Source organism: Anolis sagrei, chromosome 3, assembly GCF_037176765.1.
Source record: "Anolis sagrei isolate rAnoSag1 chromosome 3, rAnoSag1.mat, whole genome shotgun sequence".
Lineage (NCBI taxonomy): Eukaryota > Metazoa > Chordata > Lepidosauria > Squamata > Dactyloidae > Anolis > Anolis sagrei.
In genome coordinates this window covers 117,548,310-117,561,245 of record NC_090023.1, presented here as the reverse complement: position 1 = coordinate 117,561,245, position 12,936 = coordinate 117,548,310, and the positions used below count along the sequence as shown (strand labels likewise).

The 12,936-nt window shown below is 38.9% G+C and overlaps 1 long non-coding RNA gene across 1 annotated transcript in view; it reads left to right on the top strand.

Moving 5' to 3' along the window:
* Nucleotides 1-12,936, top strand: part of LOC132769966 (uncharacterized) — a 41,779-nt gene that overhangs the window by 26,488 nt on the left and 2,355 nt on the right. The window contains exon 3 of the long non-coding RNA XR_010909572.1: nt 9,657-9,799. This is a non-coding gene — a long non-coding RNA (uncharacterized lncRNA). The remainder of the gene's footprint in view (nt 1-9,656; nt 9,800-12,936) is intronic.

The window sequence follows — 12,936 nt, the reverse complement described above, 5'->3', positions numbered from 1 at the left end:
TACATAGTCATCCCACAATCTGGCTCAGGAGTTGCATGGCAGTTACAGCAACAGCCCCTGACCTGGCCTAGTAGCTACATGGAGGCTGCATTGATGACTGGCACAAAAAACCAATTCACTGCTGCTCACCTGCCACCTACACCTTGCCCCCCTCATATCCTAGTGATGCCTGGTGGACACCAAATAGCATCAGACTTTCCTTGGTACATAGAAATGATATCCATTGTGCTGGGGACACAAGAAAAGAGGGGAAGGGGGAAGGATCCTGGATATTTAGAAGCAGGGGAGCATCTAATCTACACTGTAGAATTAATGAAGAGGAAGCTAAAGAACTTGTAAAATGATAACTCCCATAATTTCATAGCATTCAGCCAAGGCAGTTAAAGGTGTGTCAAACTGCATTAACTCTACAATATAGATGCACCTTAAGGACCTCATCACATTGATGAAGGGCAGCAGGGTGATTTACCAGGCTCTTTGACAAATCTGCAGGGCAACGGGGCAGTCCCACATCCTCTCCTGCAATGAAGCTTCCCCATCACACGTGGGGAAGCATCACCATGCGGCTTCCTCTGCACTGGTGCAACATGGAAAAAACATTTAATTTAGTAAGTGAACACACACACACACACAAACCTGAAGTCTCTAAGAAAAATGGGTGGAAAATAATTCTTTTAAAAGTCAGCTCTTCTCCATGCAATTTTGAGTCATTAAGGAAAGTTCAGCTAAAAGATTGCATTCGGTTAGAAAAGATGAAGAATGAAACAAATGGAAGTGGATGGAAGAGGTGATAACAATTAAATTGTTTTCTGTTCAGGGATGAATCTACACTGTAAAATGAATGCAGTTTGACACCAGGTTAGCTATTTTGGATCAGTACTATGAAATCATGGGAGTCATAATTTTGTGAGGAACCAGCATGCTTTAACAGAAAAAGCTTCTAAAATTACACCTCCTGTGACTCCATAGCATTTCATGCACCCTTGGAAATGGAGAAAGACTGGGGGGAAACCCCTATACTATAATGTGCCATCTTCTGCAGTAACTTTATTGACCTTCTTAGCATCTTAATGGTTTTCAAACTAAACAAGTTTGAAGACTATGTTTGGAGAAAATAAAACTATCTGGTATTTTGATGACTTGAGGGAGTGGGGAGAGAAATGAGTTCCAACCTACCCAACAATGTTTCTTGTATTTTCCCCAGACAGAAACAAAGTCTTTAGCATCTTCCATGGGAGTATTTTATCTTGTATTTTATTCATACATTCATACAGAGCTTGGGAACAAGTGGTTTTATGTGCTAATTCGTTGCCCTTTCCCAAAAAGAAGCCTAAAGGATTTTTTTTTGTTTTGTTATCAGGCTCTTACTGGCAGAGATGGGAATAACTGGTTTACATCTAGCAAATACATATGCTGATTAGCAACACTCACTAATCTTGCAGAACAACAAATACAAGATTTTGCATTTTCCATGGTTGAAGAGCATCGCTGAAAACTGGAAATGGCAAAGACTGAACTTGGGATCTTGAACCCTTGCAGACAATACATGCGGTGTAGATGTTGCTCTCTTGGTTCTGAAAAGAGTGATAGGAGCACAATTATTTTATAGTGCCAAAAATATTTTTATATGCTTAGCGACATTGAGGACAGAAAAATGTGACCCTTTCTTCCCCTGATCCTCCTGCTCACTTCCTGTGATACCCCTTACCTGCAACAAGCCATTTTCCTATTAATTGAACATTTCGTTTTAATCAAGGCAATAATATTTTCCAGAACTTCCCACTGGTGCATGCCTTTGACTCATTACAGAAGCAAAAAAGCTTTGAAATGTATCTCACAATTGTTGAATTAGCACAATATCAAAAGTATTTACATTACAAAGTGCTTTTTGAAAAAATAAATAAATCAAGATGCATATTACCAGAGCCTTAAAACTGTACAAATAATTGAGTCTTCTGTGGCCATGCCGTTTCTAAATAAACTGCCCTATAAAATCTATAGTCAGGTATATGTAGTCCAAGAAATCTGGAAAAGGCCAGACTAGGGAAGACAATTCCAAAAATACATTAAGGTTTTTGAGGGGTTCAATAACAAAACTTACCACTAGGGGTCAATGCTGACAGTTTTCATGCCATTCTCGGTAAATGTGTTTCAAAATTAATTAATCTGGTAGTAATTCTAGTAGTCTCATTTATTTGCTATCTTTCTTGTGGAGTGGGGCTCAAGGCAGCTCACACACAAATAAATAAATAAACCAATAAAATTTAAAACAATAAAAATCATCATATTAAAATCATTTAAAAGGAATACAAAATGAAAAATAGGAATGAAGTACATAGCCCCAATATGAAATCTCCCTGAAAGTGATTACATATTAAAGGTCTGCTTCAAATAAAGGTCTTTGCCTACCAGCAAAAGGAAAGCAGGGAAAAGGACAAGCCAGCTTCCAATGGAAGGGGATTTTAGAGGACTGAAGCAGCCTCTCTCTCTCCCTCCCCCCCCCCCCCCAAAAAAAAACAAGCCTGTTATGGTGGAAGGATGTGGCAGAAACATTCCCCTGAAGATCTTAAAGCTCTAGCAGGTTTGTATAATCTCTAAGATAATCTGGATCTAAGACATATAGTAATGAATTGATTAATGCAAAACAACAAACTATTTTCTAGGTTAATATCAATCTCTCTACTTCTGATATTCTACCTGAATGAATGAATTTGTGGAATTAAAAAAGTCTCCAGCTGCATTTCCATTATTCAGTCCCATTCTGTTTGAGGAACTTTCTTCAAAGAGAGAACACCAACTTCAGGAACCCACTCATGCTATGTACTGTATGGATTGAATGTTGCCCTTTTTTAAACCAGATAATCAATCATGGAAAGTATGGTGTTTATACCAAGGTAGCTTTAACTTGGCTTCTTGGTCAGAAGGAGTCAATGTACCATGTTTGCAAATGTTTGAATTGTTCAGAAAACAATAAAAGTAATACATTTCTGTTGGGAGAAAGAGAGTATCATGTTCACTAAAGTGAAGGCATCACATGAAATTTAGATGAGGAAATAACAGAGCAAGGATCTTATACCACACTAAATTTTCTCCATTTGCTAATGCTGGTGTAACAGAATCCAATGGATGTCTTCCCACGACACACAATCCATCTCACCAGTGTGTGAAGACAGAGAAAAGACCCTTTTCAAGAGTCAGGTGTTCCCACAACTCCTGATTGAAGGAAGCATTCAGAAGCAGAGGAAAGCAGGAAAATATTGTAGCATGGCTGGCTATTCCCGAAGATGGATCTTGCTGGGGTATGTTGCATCTCCACTATTAAGGACGCTTCCCCCCACTTTCCTCTTGCTCATGGGATAAGGTTGCAAGAAAGACATCAAAAAGAGAGAAACTTGGGTACAGTGAGTTGAGAAAGCAAGGCAAATGGGTACATTCTATGCATGATCTTAGAACAAAGAATCCAGAGAAATATTAAGTACAAAAACACGAGGGAAGAGGAGAAGAAATCCTAAAGGTGAGGAAAGAAGGAACTAAAGAAGAAAACAGTGCAGTGTTTAAGATCAGAAAGGAACTGGAAATGTTGGCAGCACTGGTGGAAACTTAGTGAAACAGGCAGTCAGCTGCAAACGAAAGATCTGAGGAAACAGCGGATGATGAAAACATTGAGTTGAAAAAAGAAGGCTCCAAGATGAAAGTATGAGCTCACTTTCAGCCTGAAGCCAGAAAGTGCTGTGGAGCATTGGCAGCAAGGAAGTGAACAGGCAAGTAGAACAGGAAGTCAAGGGGCTAAGAGCAGCCTGTAAACCATACAGCTGGGGGGAAATACATTTCCTTATTATAATGCCTAGAACCCAACAAATCTGTTACAACTTTAAGATTTTCACAGAAGGGGATTTTGAACTGGTAGATACTTGTGACATCACCCACAGCAAACATTTCATGAATGAAAATGGAGATAATTTTTTTTTTTTACTCTTGTTATCCATTATCCATGGCTTGGGAATTTTTCAGAATTAGTAATTGGAGACAGATTTTCTCTGAATCTTTATCCAGACTGTCCACTCCACACACAGACACACACACACACACACACTATTGATTAAGTACAGTTCCCTTCCTGCCAACATCATATATGGGCAACCACAAATTGACCTTCCCTACATAAGAATATTTAATCCATATTTTCTTAAAATTTTACACTAGAAAATATTTTGTGTTCTCTTTCCCCCTTTTCTACATTGAGATATTCTCTATAAAGCATGTCTATTTTTCCCTCACCTTGCATTGAGCAAACTTCTTCCCTTGCATATGATACGAAATGAGTTATGTCTCATTTGACAGGAAAATTCCAGACTTCTTTGTTGCAGTAGGTGAGAAAAGAGACATATTGAGTAGAATTTTGGGAATAAGAGGATTGACCCTTTTAAAGAGAAATAAGGGAAAATGTTATCTTGGGACTTCATCCTAGATAGCACAGAAGCCCTAACCGTGTTCACAGAAGTCCCTAAAGCTGGCTTGTAGGACTCAGGGGAGTGTATGTGCTACTTTCCTCCATCCGAAATAAATATGTGAGGGAAATAAATAAAAGAAAGAACACAAAGAATAAATCAAAGAATGGAGGAAATAAAGCCTAAATATGGGAATCTCCATATAGATTTAGGATATGCAAGAAAGGAAAACACCAATTTTCAATAACCACAGTGTTTCTTTTAACAGTTATGAAGACGGCATCTCCTGGGCTTCATAATATGCAAAAATGAAAAAGAAGATCATTGGCTTCCATTGAATATGTCTGCTCTTCCTTTTGTGTAAATAGCTGATTTCTAAGAAATACCATTTCCATACTATGTAGTAGGGCTGGGCAATTCGTTTCGTTAATTCGTAATTCGTTAAAAAATTCGTTAATTTTTGAATTACAAAACGATTACAAAACTTATTTTTAAACCTGGAAGTGTTTTTAAATATCGAAACGGCAGGCGCCAAAAAATTTTGTATTTCCGTCCATTTCGTAAATACGTAAGATGGCCGCCTGGCGATGCTTGCTGGGAGCTCTCCTCTCTCAGCGCCGGCTGAGCAAGCGAGCGAGAGGGCGAGCGAGAGGGCGAGCGAGAGGGCGAGAGGGAGGTCTCCTTCTCTTTCTTTCCTTTTCTCTTCTTTCTCTCTCTCTCACCTTTCGCAGGGGGGTTCTGAGCTCTCTTCCAAAGAAGGCTCCCCTTTCTTTCCCTCCTGGTTGGAAAGGCAGCCCCCATTGTGCCCTTCTTTCTCAGCCATGGCAGAAGCAGATCAGCAGAGCCTTGGAAACGTCTCACTTGCTTCCTCTTCTCTCTCTCTCTCTCTCTCTCTCTCTCTCTCAATTCGAGGAAGGAAACCCCTCCATCCTGCAGCCATCTACACTGCAGCCTGGATGAGGTTTGGCACCACATTGGCTCAATGCTGTAGCATCCTGGGAGTTGTAGTTTGGCAGCCTGGGAAAAAGAGCCCCTCCTGGAAGGAACCCATCCTAGCGAAAGGGCGAGAGGGCAAGCGAGAGGGCGAGCGGCGAGCGAGCGGCGAGCGAGAGGGCCCGCCAGAGTGAGTGCCTGCCTTCCCTCAATAATAATTTCTCCTCCCTATTCTACTAAATTAATAATTAAATTTAAAAAATATTTAAAAAATATTGGGAAAAAAAGGGCGCCATCTTTACAAAATGTTTTGTAAATATTAACGAAATTTCGTAAATACCAAACTTTTTTAAGGGAAAATTTTGTAATTATTTTAAATATCGAAACAAAAAAAACCCCCAAATACAAATCGATTTTAGAAACAAATTTTTGCGTTGTTACCCAGGCCTACTATGTAGCATAGGCATATCCAGTTGTTCCTGAATTATCATCATGTCTTATGATTTCTCCAGCTTGCTGGGGCTGGTAGGCAGTAAAGTCCAACAATATCTGGCTAGCCACAGCTTCCTCTGCCCTGCAATATAGGAATAAAGAGCAGATATATGTGGATAACTGTTGCGATCTGCTCTGCAAGGATATTGTTTACCCATTTGCCAGCATCTCTGGTCACACTGGACAAAGTCTCTGACATGCAATGCAGGATGGGATACCCTTGTGGACCCGATGGAGCACCTAGGTCCAGCCTACGACTGATCTATAACAGTGTCTAGATTTTTTTGCCTTCAGATATATTTGCTTTTGCATTTGCCATAAGATTTCTTACTTTGGTTACAAGAAGCACAAAGGTGCCAAATTTCAGTCCAGAATGTACCTTTATAGCTAAGTTATAAATCTCAGGAAAACATTGGACGATATCATGGAAATGCTGGTGACAATATTATAAATAAAAGCCTGCTTCAGAAGAATTTCCAAGATCCCCAGTTCATAAAAAAGTTAACATTTCAATTGAGACTCCAATCAAATTTCAGTTCAGCAGCACACTGTAGAATGATAGTAAGTCTTATATCATTCTTTTCTCCTTCCTCTAAAAGGAAATTTGCTAAAGACTTATAATTATTCATAGTAGCAGAGGATGAACGTATCCCATGGAGGAATGGAGGGATACCGTTTCCTGATAATGTGTTTCCTTCCAAGAAGATATTTTTCCTTTTGGAGCTCATTCAGCTTCAGTCTCTTCACAGCAGGTATCTTCCACAGGAGAATAAATAATGTAATGTGCAAATCTACTCTTCTACAACTATAGAAACAGATTGTTTAATAAAGCCAGTTTGGTTTTGCAAATGATCTGCAATCTTTACATTCATGATTGCTAAAAGGATAATTCATCTAACCAATGTCCTACTCCCTTCTCAGAATGTTAGGTCCTGCCTGTTGCCAATAAGAGAATTCCAGATCTATAAATTATAGTTTCATATTCAAGGATGTCTCCTCAATTTCCTTTTATTCAGCCTCTCTGAGGGATAAGGAAGCTGTGGCCTTCCAGGTTTTGCTGAACTTTGACTCTTATCATACCTTACTATTGGCCAGATGCTTAGTCTTACTAGAATTAGAATACAGCAATATCTGCAAGGGCAGACACTCTCCAGCTCTCCTACATATCACAATTTTCATTTTTCCTAGTCCTTTCCAGATATAATTCTCCATTAACCATGATTCCCCAAACTAGTATCCACCAAATCTTTCAAAATTTAGTTGTCATATTTGCCAATCCCAGGTCATATGAAACTGGGGCCAATGGTATTGTAGTTCAAAACATCTGCAGTGCACAAAAAGTTGGGATGGTGCTATAAGAAAACAAAGGCCACTTCTACACTGCCATATTAAATCCAGATTATCTGATTTGAACTAGATTATCTGGCAATGTATTCATATAATCCAGTTCTAAACCGATAATGTGAATTTTCTGCTTTGATAATCTGGATTATATGGCAGTGTACAAGTTGGCCAAGGGTGACCATTTGTGTTCCTGACTGTCATATATTGGTTGGAATGCATAGAAATATGTTCAGTGTACATGCATAAAAATAATCTATATGCATGCATAGAAATATATAATTGTCAAAGAGAATGTCCTCATCTCACGTTTTCTATTTCCATTTCATTTTTCTATATATTTTAAAAGTAAACAAACAGCGGTTTCAACCTGAAATCTTGCATATCAAGAATCATTTTCAGTGTCATTCTTTCCTGTGATAAAAGCTCAATGGAATGTGGAGTGTGAAAACGACTATTCTATACCCACTTCCAATGAAATTCAAGGGAACATAATTCTAAAGAGACATGTATAGGATTATCGTGTAAGGCAATCCATTCAACCCCACTCCACTCCTTTCCGCATCCCCTTGCCATGTATAGTAAGACTGGTTTGGCTTAGCTTCATTCTGAATTATTTACATTTAGCATATCCTAATTTAGATGTTTTCTAAATTAGGGCATATGCTGATGATTTTTAAAGGAAAAGAATAAGAGCTTGCTCCCATAATTTAATCAAGGAGAAGCAAAGATTCATACACATAAAGGTTGCAGATTGTTTTTCTCCTTCGTCTGATTTCTTTCTCTCTTTCCCCCCCTTCTACGCTGAGCTAATGTTTAGCTTTATAGAACAGAATGTATTAGCAACCCTAAATAGGTTTTTTTGTAAGGGCAGGATATTTTTCAACAACAGACTCCCTTTTGCCAAACACCCCAGCATTTGTCTCCAAAGACTTTCAAAGCAAGGAAAGAATGAAGAACGGAAACCATAAAGCATGCATTACTGCTATCATCTAATTACTGAATGAATAGAACAGTTGTTTTGTCTGACTGCACTAAGCCAGTTATCCACTGCTAGCTTCATTGACAAAAAGGGAATCCGCACAAATTATAGGGAAATTCAAGCACCAAAGGAATGTTTTGGTTCAGGGGTTTGCAGTGACTATTGGCTTTGCTTCCTGGCCAAGTTTGCCTCTGCCATGTGAACTCTCCTGGGCTGGGTCAGCCCTAGTGCTTTCCAAAAAAGCCTGAGAAGAGGACGGGCTTCCATGACATCTGTGTCCCATATATAAATTAAACTGATGTTCTCCAGTGCAAATTTGTTTCTTGGCAAACTAGCCTGCAATCAGAGAATGAAAAGCCTTTCATTTGTGAACTCCAGCAAGAGGAAGACATTTTTTGTATGCAGATTCACCAGAGACCAAACTATTAAGCAGCAGAAGAGGAAAACCATATGCTGTAGTTCTCCTTAAATATGCACCCCAAAGACCCAAACACTTCTGCAGGATATTCTTTGCAACCTGGATTTTTTTTCTTTCTGTGATTTTTTTTTATTTCTAGTCCTTGTGGAACAAAGAGAAAAAACTGTTAAAGGGCAGAAACCACAATAAAGAGTTCTTAAAGTAAATCTAGGATGCATCTACACTATAGAATTAACACAGTTTGACACCACTTTAACTGCCATGGGTTACTGCTATGGAGTCATGGGAATTGTAGTTTGGGGAGGCTCCGGCACTATTTGGCAGATACATTTTAGGTTATGTCTTTTATTTTATTTTATTTTATTTCGTTGTTTTAAATGGTTCAACTTGCTTTTCGATCTAGGGGTATAAATACTACATTTGAATTCATAAATGAAATAATGTTTGCAAAGCAATTCTTTATCACTTCTATAAAAAAATTGCTATTTATAATAATAGTTATTTTTGTTACTATTATTTTACAAACAGTAGTATTTTTTTAATTCTACAGCATGAGGCACAGTACAAATCCCACTGAATCAGGTGATTGTCATTCTCAGCCTGAGTGAGGCCACAGCCCTGAAATTGTAATTAACTAAAATTAATTATATTATATTGGGCACTTTCAGATAGCATCAACATGCAGGTTTTAAAAGTGGGGCAAAAAATCCCAGGACCTGACAGCAAGTCCACATACAGACCTGTCAGTCTCAAGAAATGCTTCCCCACCATCCTCACAACTTCTTTTGAAGTGGATCAAGATGGAGGGTGGATGGAGGACATCTGGTGGAAGTTTTTTAAATAAATAAATAAATAAATAAATAAATATATGTCTCCAAGATGTGGCTGGATCTCATATGCACTCATGCAGAGATCTACACAAGCAGGTTTCTTATTCTCTTCACCCAACTCTAAATTCAAGCTCTGTTTAATATTATAAAGATCTAAAGAAAGGAATGGTTACAGAGAATTCTAATTGCTTTCCAATTCTGCTTCCCTTTAGCTACCTATGTGTCCATGGTTACATTTTTGACAGCCCAGTTAGCTTTTGGGGGCTTTTTAAATGTGCATATGCGCTGGAGCAGTCCACACAGTGAGATGGGAAGGAAGTTTTGCATCACTGCAGAAATATACACTCATGCGAAGGTGAGCATTTTTGGAGTGGAATTGAGTTTTAAATGCAACTTTTAAAAACATGATTTTCAGCTATTTGAAAAGAAGATGACAAGGAATAGGAATGCTATCTCAGATTTTTCTCCACCTGACATCTCTCCTATTGTGGTGGGTTGCAACTCCCATCATCTCAAAACAGCATATCTGGCAAGCACCGACTAGAGAAGGGTGATTTAAACACTATGGAAATTAAGAAACACAGGATAACTAGGGAAGATGACTGCTTAAGAACCAGGAAAATATATTTGGTTGGTTAAGCCTTGGTAGAGTTGAGTCTTAAAGCTAGTTCATATGACTTGCAGGCACAGGGCCAACTGCAAATTTTCCATCCGTGCTGGCACATCTCACCAGCCAAGAGTGAAGACATAATTCAGCACTCCATTTCAAACGCACAGTCTTTTCACTGCTGCAAATCATCTCTGGGAACAGGTTCAGTAGTGTCCTATAAACACCAAATTTTGGGAGACACTGCCTCCTGCAAATCAAAGTGAAGCACATTCATCTCTTTGATTTCAATGCAGTTTAAAAACATAAAAAGAACCGACTTGGCTTAAGGGCATCTACACTATAGAATCAATGCAGTGTGATACCATTTTAAATACCATGGCTGAATTGTATTTTGGTGAGGCATCAGCACACTTTGGCAGAGGAGGCTAAAGACTGTAAAACTACATTTCCCATGATTTCATATCATTCAGGCATGGGAGTAAACATGGTGTCAAACTGCATTAAATCTACCTCAGGCCCTCTCTACACAGACATATAAAAACCTAGTTCTGATGTGTAAAGATGTATAATTGAATACTAAAGAAAGAATTGTCCATGCCATGGTATTTCTAGTTTCTATAAATATTGTGAAAGATGGACAGCGAAAAAAGCTGATAGGGAAGAATTCAACTTGTTGGATATGTGGTGCAGGAAAAGAGTTCTGTAGTTACTATGGACTGCTCAAAAGACAAATAAATGGATCCAAGAGCAAGTCAAGCCTGAACAAAACCTAGAAACCAGTATGACTAAACCGGCTATTATAATGTGGTGATATCATGTTGAGCATGATGCACTACACTGCAGTAGAAAGTGGAATAAAATCTTAACAGATCTAAATATAAATAGGCTCTTTTAACTTAGTTGATTGTCCATCTCAATAAAACAATTCAAAAGACTATATCATACCTGAGACAAGGAAATGCGGAATTGTGTTGCTGTATTGTTGTGGGGAGGAGAAGAAATAAGTAAGATACTGCTCTGAGGTCACTGGAAGAAAGAACTTCATTTCCTTTTGGAAATTAAACTATTTCTGCATGAACCTACTTACAGAAATCTCAGTTCCATAGCAAGCATTTACCTTATCTTGACAAGCTTCTTACTGTTTGACTATTCTGACAGTTCTTTAAAAACTGACTTTTGCTCTCTGCAAACAGACTAGCCCTTCCTTGCAAACTACAATGTTCACCCATGAGTGGGTCAGTTTACATCTCAGAGATTCTGTGACATTTTACTCATTAAGTAAATATTAAAAGGCAGCACTAGAAACCTTGCTAAATGACAGTACTGTATTTCCCCCTTATTTCTTGGCTCAGAGAAGGGCTATAGAATTACCTTTAAAATCTGGGCTAAGTTGTAACCCAAACAGGGTACCAAATAAAATGCCTAGGATCTAGATAAAATCTGACTAACCAAGGAAAATGGCAGCCTTACTCCAGACACCTCAGGCAGCTCTTTTCATGGTCTAAAAAGGTGAACGTCCTTTTCTTGAAAATCAATTCACCTTTTATATACATTACAGTTAGGCTTGTGCACGGATTCAAATTGGATGGTTCTCTTCAGCCAATCCGGCTTGTTCAGCATGTTCGGATGGCTGGGATTGTAAAAGGTCACCTGCCACTTTTTTTCCCCCAAAATGGTCCACGTGGCCACCAGACATGGCTTCTTCCCTTCTGTTCAGGAGCATGTGGTGCATGCTTTCTTAACCCCATTCTTCAAACCCAGACTCCCTTGAAAGAAAGATAGGAAAGGGTCCCAGGAGGGGTGCTTCTTTAACCATGTTCTTCAAACCCTTGTAAGGAAGAAAGGAAACAATCCCAGGAATAGAAAGGGGAGCCTCATGAGTTCTCCATTCCTGCCAGTGGGCCAGATCTTCTCAGATTTTTCGGTTGCATAGCCAAAAACATATTTCCCTATTAGCCAATTTTCAGGAGACTCCCAGAAAACCGATCTGGGTATCCAACGAAATTCAGATCCTAAAAATGGGTTGCCCTTTAGCCAAATTGCACACACCTAATTACAGTGTTTGCAGCAATTGTTTAACATGTTAAAAATAATTCCTGTTGTTTCAAAAACAAGTCTTATGATCATTTCTAGTTTTGCTTTGCTTTGTTCTCTGTTTGGGGCATTTTTTGCAGATTGTGCTTCCCCTGGTGGGCCCCTGGTACAGAAAAACAGCCTGGTTTCCCTTCCCACCCCTGCATAGGTCGAATTTGAGAAACATTGTCTGGTTTAAAGTCACACAGAGAGCTTTATAGTTCATTGTGGACTAAAACCTAGAACTCCACCTCAAATCCCTATATAACACCATAGTTTTAATACTGTACAAAAAAAAGTCTAATAATTTTCATTATGCAGACCACTGTGAAAGCCACCCACTGCATGGCTACCATCCTCCTCCCAGTAGACTTAAATCAAGGAAAAGTTTCTTGAGAATCACCACCCCTCTTAATGTCCCTCCAGCAACAGAAAGAGTATCCCTGTGGGCAGCAAAATCAGGCAATTCCAACTGGATGAGCCCCACAAGGGCCTTCCTCTAGGGGCAAACCAAGAATGGGCAATGTAGAAGTTACTGAATAGACTCGGAAGTTAAGTGGGCAGTTCAAAAGATAACCTGGCAAAATGGCACTATCTAGAAGAATCCTCCACCTTGTGAGACTGTGGAACAGAACAAAAAACTCCACATCTGTATGCTTGTCCACAATGCCTTGCCTCATGCAAGAGGAAGAACTATTTAAAGCAATAGATAATGTGGTTGCTGTTACCCATTTTTAGTCTAAAATTATTTAGCTGCTTGTGTTCCCTCTATTTTATCCATTTTATACTTGTTTATTTTTGCCATGCTT